At 45.3% G+C, this 6762-nt stretch overlaps 1 pseudogene; it reads left to right on the plus strand.

The window, feature by feature from the left end:
- The first annotated feature begins 1559 nt into the window (after nucleotides 1-1559).
- On the plus strand, nucleotides 1560-4913 carry LOC115308509 (annotated as a pseudogene).
- The last annotated feature ends 1849 nt before the right edge of the window (nucleotides 4914-6762 follow it).

Consider the following 6762-nt stretch of genomic DNA (forward strand, 5'->3'; position numbering starts at 1 on the left):
CTAGGGAGCCTTCATGTGCGATAATCCGTGGGCTTATAACCCTCCCGGAAACAAGCACGTTATCTCACAAGTTTGGAGCAGCGTTGTGGAACCCACGGAGGGAGGATTAGCATTTCCCCCTTCGGATTGGAGGGCCGATGGACGCAAAGGCCACTTTCCGGCGCACGGGGAAAGAATGAGGAACAAAATGGCAGTGGACGAGGGTGTGGGAAAGGAAAGAGGCAGTTGGCATCACCCTATGCGAAGCGCACATGAAGGCACACTAGTCTTTACTTCCCTAAGGTCATAATAAAAAAATTAAAAAGTTTTAAACCTGAAAAAAAAACATAGAAACACGAAATCTTTTTTTTTTTTCTCGCAGAAAAACTAAGAGTTACTGCTGGTAAGAGGCAACAAGTGATTATAACCAGTGTGCTGGTAACCGGTGTCGTGTTCCACACATTGAAGTAAATCAGTCTCTGAGACGTTTCGTGTGTTGTCCCCTTCTTCGTCCGTCGTCTCCGGTTTTCAAAAATGAGTCTGGTAATAGTATGAACCAGACTGTTACTAAAACCGGCGTAAACATGATGGGTGTTGGTTGGCTGGTTGTGTTCCAGCAGTCCCCGTTCGCATGCTGTAGTTTATAAAAGCCGATTGACTACCATCTCCGACTCATTCTGCGTGTGAGATGGACATGAATAACGAGACCCCGTCGCCATGGCCAGGACTGAAGGAGATGTATCAGCTAATGGAGACGGAATCAGATAATTTACAGTTTCAATGCCTCCTGTGCATGCCGAAAATTAAGCTGCTTCGCGCATCAAAGACGCCTAGTTCCAACTTGAAAAAGCACATCAAGGTGAGTACGTTTTTTGATTATATTTAGTTTTCTCTTCAGTTCGTTTTTCACAATGTTCACAGATCGCGGGTATTTTTTAGAACTTACCGATGTTTCACTGGCCTCGTCGCTTTATGCCAGTGCTAGCGATCCCAGAACTTCTTAATAAGTTCATTAACGCATTCCGCAAACATGTCGACCATGGTTATAATCTAATATATTGAGCAGCTGGGCTAATATTGAATAGTTTTTTCTTTCACGAGACCAAAGGCATGTTTGTAAGCGAAGTGACGTCATAAATTATTCGAGCGGCTAGCACACCTTTCCGAAATGCAGAATAGCTGAGGTTATTGAAAGCAATTTCAGATAATATTTACTTTCTTTACGTATATCTTGCGGCGGTACACTGCTAATCGGGTATCGGCATAAATGCCTCACCGCCGTTCTTATGCCCCTTATTTATTTGTTTCGTCAGAGCCTCCATGCACACAAACTATCAGAGTTTGAAGTGCTTTCAAAAAAAAGAAAGAGCGAGGCCACGACCTCCTGCACAGACAAACCAGTGTTGAAGCAGATGAAGATTGACAACATGCACCAAGGTCCAGTTTCTCAAGAGCGCTTCGACAAGCTTGTGGAGACGTTCGTGGTAGGGACGCTACAGCCCTTTTCCGTCGTGGAGGAGCCATCGTTTGTGAGCCTTTTGAACGCTTCTGAAAAGAAGGTGCCCACACGAAAGATGATAATGGCGAGAATGGACGCAAGCTTCCACACGATGAAGGCAAGCCTTCGTGAGACGTTTCAAAATCTCAAGTATGTGGTGGTAACAGCTGACTGTTGGGCACGATTTCACAGGTATTTATTTATTTTTTTTTTTTTTTGCTTTTTTATTGAAACAATGGCCGTGTTCATTTTAGCTGCTACATTATGTTTTAATGGACCTTTGTTCGAAATACCTACGTGCATGTACGCAACCCTTGATGCATGTGAGTTCGACATTGTACGCGTTTCGTGACAGATTGGCAGCGTTACTATAGTCGCGGTCAACTTTCTGTAGCATAAGAGAAGAAGGGAAGAGAGCGCGTGCACTACAGCTTCGATCGGCGCTCAAAGTGGGCGAGGGCATCATCGCCTATAGCTTTTTCTGCATTGCCACAGAAAGTTGACCCCGGGTATACAGCTGTATTTTTCTATTCTTGCTGGGCAAGCGTAGTGGAAAGATGTCTTCTTTGTATCAACCTCGCGACGAGATAATCCAAAAGGGAAAAGGGCCATTTTTAGGGGCTAGGTCAAAGCAACCAAAAGTTTTCCATTTCTAGATTAGAAACAGGGCCGTAGGCCGTTTGCGCCAGCACTTAGCCGGAAAAAGGTCCAGTGTTTTTCAAAAGGTTAACCCTTCGCGAACACCCTTGTCACAACGTAATTTGTTTAATTTTCACTAACACCAGAGCAAACCCACTGGTGTTTGTAGTTGCCGATTAAAATATAATATATTTCATTACAAGTTGATAATTGATCTCGGTATACCTTCAGCCAGGCACGACGGGGGCCAGTCATTAGTAATTATGAACGTAACCAAATCGCATCATCGATACTAAAACTACAGAATGCGCATTGGCGTGCGCATTTCGTAGTCTGGTTTCTAGCCGACCCAGAACAAGACGCGCACGCCGAGGCGTCAAGTGGCTGTCGCCCAATGAGAGCCGGCCGAGCTATCACGTGACTGACAGGAGAAAACCGATCGTCGTCCTGGCGGTCTGACTGCGCTCCCTTTTTATTTCTCCTTTCGATTGCCAATTTCACGTGCGTTATGGTCAACACGCGTGCGTTCAATGAACAACTCATTGGCGAGGTTTAAGGCGCCCCATTTTTGGGACCTGGCAGAAAATAACGACAAGGAAAAGACAAGACACCTCTCCTGTGGCAATGCAGCCAAAGTTATAGGCAATAACATTATCGCCCACTTTGAGCGCTATCGAAGCTGTGCACGCGCCATCTTCCCTTCTTTTATGCCACAGAAAGTTGACCGCTACTATAGTTCAGTTTGCCGTTTCGTATTCAGCGCAGTTCAGAGGATTCAAATACATTTTTATTTTGCGCTTAAAAATTTGAGCTGCCTTTGATTTTCACATAAAAACGTTTTGTTTACTTATTCGGTATTTTAATTTTATTCTGTAGAATTTGCGTCGACAATTAAAGCGCGCGTTGAGAACCTTGTAATCTGGCAGCGCTGAAAACGCGCCATCGACGGCGTTTGGCTGTCTGCGTGCGGGTGTCTCCGCGTCGGCTTCCGCGCGAGCGATCGAAGGGCGTCGCGTTTTCGCGTGCAAAAAAAAAATGCTCTATGCGGTCTGCACTTGATAGTTGGCGCGAGTGAGTGTATCTCTTGGTCCCCGGTGGGTGTGTTCTCTTCCTCATGACATTTCTTCTTGATCATTCTATAGATCGTACCTTGGGGTCATGGCGCTCTGGCTTGATCCGCATACTCTGGAACGAAGGATCGCCTCCCTCACTTGCCGTCGAATGAAAGGAAGTGTGACATAAGAAAGCCTAGCAAGCTCTCTGGAAGAGATACTCAGCGACTACGGTCTCCACGGCAAAGTCTCCAAAGTTATCACAGACAGCGGATCTAATTTCATCAAAGCATTTCGGTAAGTGTTTTTACCTTACACAAAATATTCCACAGAACACCGCCAAAACGTTCACAGAAGAAACGTACGGAGAAAAAGAAGATAGGTAGACTATCGGTCACTGCCAATGTTCCTATAAGGAAGTGCACTGAACTGGTGCTGAATAAGGTATCAATAAATAATAAAGGCACAGTTTCAGTAAGAAACTTGCTGTTTGCATCATCACAAACTCCACAATAATTAATTTTTTTAGGAATGTGTTGAATAGCAGTGCTTTAACACTGCTCGGAAAAGTCCAAACCAGAATGCTCCACCGTGACTTAAATTTTCTAGGGAAGTTGCAGCAATAATATACACCTGAGGTTTATATTTTGTATTGGCTGTTGGCATTGGTCGAGCGTTCTTATATTATACCAAATGCTGAGCACCTCCCTAAATATGTCCTTCACAGCGCGTTGTCGGATTCTTGCAGAAATGTTTTCTAGTTCTCCATAAAACGTGTTGGAGGCCTGCCCAGAGCCTATAGTATAAATTACATTTATATGCACTAATCAATGTTTATTTTGTTATTTTTTAGAGTATTCACCGAGGTGCACGCGGAAGAAGACGTGCCTGACGAGGATCAGTCTGTGCCGCTCTGTCCCATCATTGACAAAGTTGACGAGTTGAAGTACCGCTTGCCGCCTCATCAACGTTGTGTAGCTCATACACTGAATCTGGTTGCGGCGGTCGACGGGGCGCGAGCCGAACAGACGAACCAGGACTACGCGAAGGTTGCAAAAGGCGTGTTTTCCAAGTGCCACAAACTGTGGAACAAGCAGGGGCAGTCCGCTGTGGCAGCGGACACGGTCAAAGCTCACTGTGGAAGCTACCTGCCGCGTCCTGCCATCACGAGATGGAACTCGTTTTTCAAGTCGATGGAAGCCATCGAGAGGCAGCTCAAGAAAGGAGATGACTTAGACGAACTGATCTCGAAACTGGCTGTGCCAAGGCTTCAACGACCGAGCGAGCCCAGATTCATCAAGGAGTTCTGCCGAGTGAGTACAAAAGCCCCTAAATTATTCCTAAAAGCATACACTGGCACTAATGTGCTAGTGCTACTAAACAAGCCTATAATGCCGGTATTGAATCGGATTTGATATAATCCCGTATGCTAACTGGTAATTCATTTCTAGGTAATGAAGCCGCTTGCTTGTGCACTCGACGTACTGCAGGGAGACAAACATACGCACTCGGGGTATATCCTGCCGACCCTCTCTGTCCTCGTGAGGAGAATTGAGTACGAGATTATGTCTGGGTTGAAGTACTGTGTACCACTTGCACAGGCCGTACTGGATGGCATTCACAAGAAGTGCGTGAGTCTTCTTATCCACTGTGAATATTTCTGGGTTGGTTGGTTTTTTTCTTTTTTTTTCGCATAAATTAGAAAGAAATGTCTTTTAATGCAGGTTTGGTTCCATGATGGATGACAAGAATCTACTCCTTGCCACAGTATCGATACCTAAGTTCAAACTAGCCTGGCTTCACGACGAAACAAAGCGGAACGAGGTCCTTGGGTGCATGAAGGACGAGCTCATGTGCTGCAGCGTTCCTGGAGGCGACGACACGGGAGAAGTCCTCGGTTCCCAAGAACAACGTAGAAGGGACGAAGAGGATTTCTTTTCTTTCGGGACCGGTGCCACAGCCCAAGCTCCGCTGCCCCACGAAGAAGAGCTAACAAGGTTCCTGTCCGTTGCGAGTGGCTTTCCCCTCGACAAGATGAAGGAGAGTTTCCCGCGAGTGCACCAGCTTTTCATTAAAATGAACACGGCGGTCCCTTCTAGCGCTTCTGTAGAACGACTCTTCAGCGTCGCCACAGACGCTTTCGCCAAAAAGCGAGGGAAGATGTCGGACGAGAACTTTGAAAAGCAGCTACTCCTCAAGCTCAATGGCACGTGAATATGCGAAACGCTTGTTAATGAGCGAACATTAAACACTATGAAACTACTCTATAAATGTCTATCTTTATCGAAGCTTTTTAATGAGGCTTATCATACATCTTTGCTAAACATATGTACTCGAAGACAAAAGTAACGTAAAAGTAACGTTCGTTATTTTTGAAAAGTAACGGTAACGGTATATCGTTACGTTTGTAAAAAAGTAACGTAGCTCAGTAACGCATTAATTTTTACCAAACTTACGAGTAACGCTATTTCGTTACTTTTTTTCAGTAACGGGCACAACACTGCTGAAATCACCGGATATATATTTTCCTATCATCTGGAAACGTTTAAACCGCTTGTGACAGCAAAGTATTATCACCTAAGCTTTCTGCCACACTATGTAAGACTTGGGACTTCACACTTTTCGAACCATAACTACAGACAATTGCGTCTGCTCTGCGATAGGCTACGAGGTGGTGGCACCCATGAGACAATTGGACCATGGACTATCGATTCTCTAAATGTAGCTTATTTAGTGGCACTACCTTTACGAAAATACGTGTGGACGTCCTATGTCCATACTTTTGCCGTTCTATTACCCCCTTGTTCAACCTATGAATTCCTGTAGACAGTTCTTGAACCATTTATGTACCGCTGGTTTACCATAGAACGGCCACAACAACGCTATAGGGATCTCCGCCAAACAAAACGTTTTTCATTCCTTCCCGTTTCCGTGCTATGGTCCTGGTGAGTCTATGGACATCCTATTGCCCATCTATGGTGTGAGCTATATATTGGTACGCTAATAAAGTAATGCCGAGTAGACGTTTCCAAACGTATAGCGAGGTGTCAGTGTTAAAGAGTTGTTAATTAAGCGCCAAGGATCAATTTTTTAGATTGATGTCTGGAGGCCTGTCCAACCTCAGGGCAGCATATTCATTGTGGAGATGGAAGTGTTCAGTATGTACCGGAATAATTCCTTTAATTTCTCAGTGGGAGGTAGGCTAATGTGGATCTCTGCGGCCCCCGTAGATATTTCCAACTTTCACGACCCATAGGGGGCACACTGGTGCCTACCAAAATGGCGGTCATCTGGATGCTCGTCGTAGAACAGCGGTACTAGGCTGGGTCTGCGACGCGTAAGAAATTCTGGTTTCTCTATATACGAGCAGTATCAGAGGAAGGTGTAAGCAAGCCCTTTTATTATGAGGCCAATCATTCAGGAGCTAAGGAGCATGATTCTCTCACCGCGGTACCACCATTGCTAAAAGTTGCGAATACACCCTGCGGAGGACGACTTCACGAAGGCAACAGCAGTCGTGGTCTGCCTATAGATGCCTTATATTTTGCCTATGGATGCTGCTCTATAGAACGTCCTAGGAGTGTCCACACATAT

The sequence above is a fragment of the Ixodes scapularis genome, unplaced genomic scaffold (genome assembly GCF_016920785.2).
Source record: "Ixodes scapularis isolate PalLabHiFi unplaced genomic scaffold, ASM1692078v2 PGA_scaffold1__304_contigs__length_218370807, whole genome shotgun sequence".
In the NCBI taxonomy this organism is placed as follows: Eukaryota; Metazoa; Arthropoda; class Arachnida; order Ixodida; family Ixodidae; genus Ixodes; species Ixodes scapularis.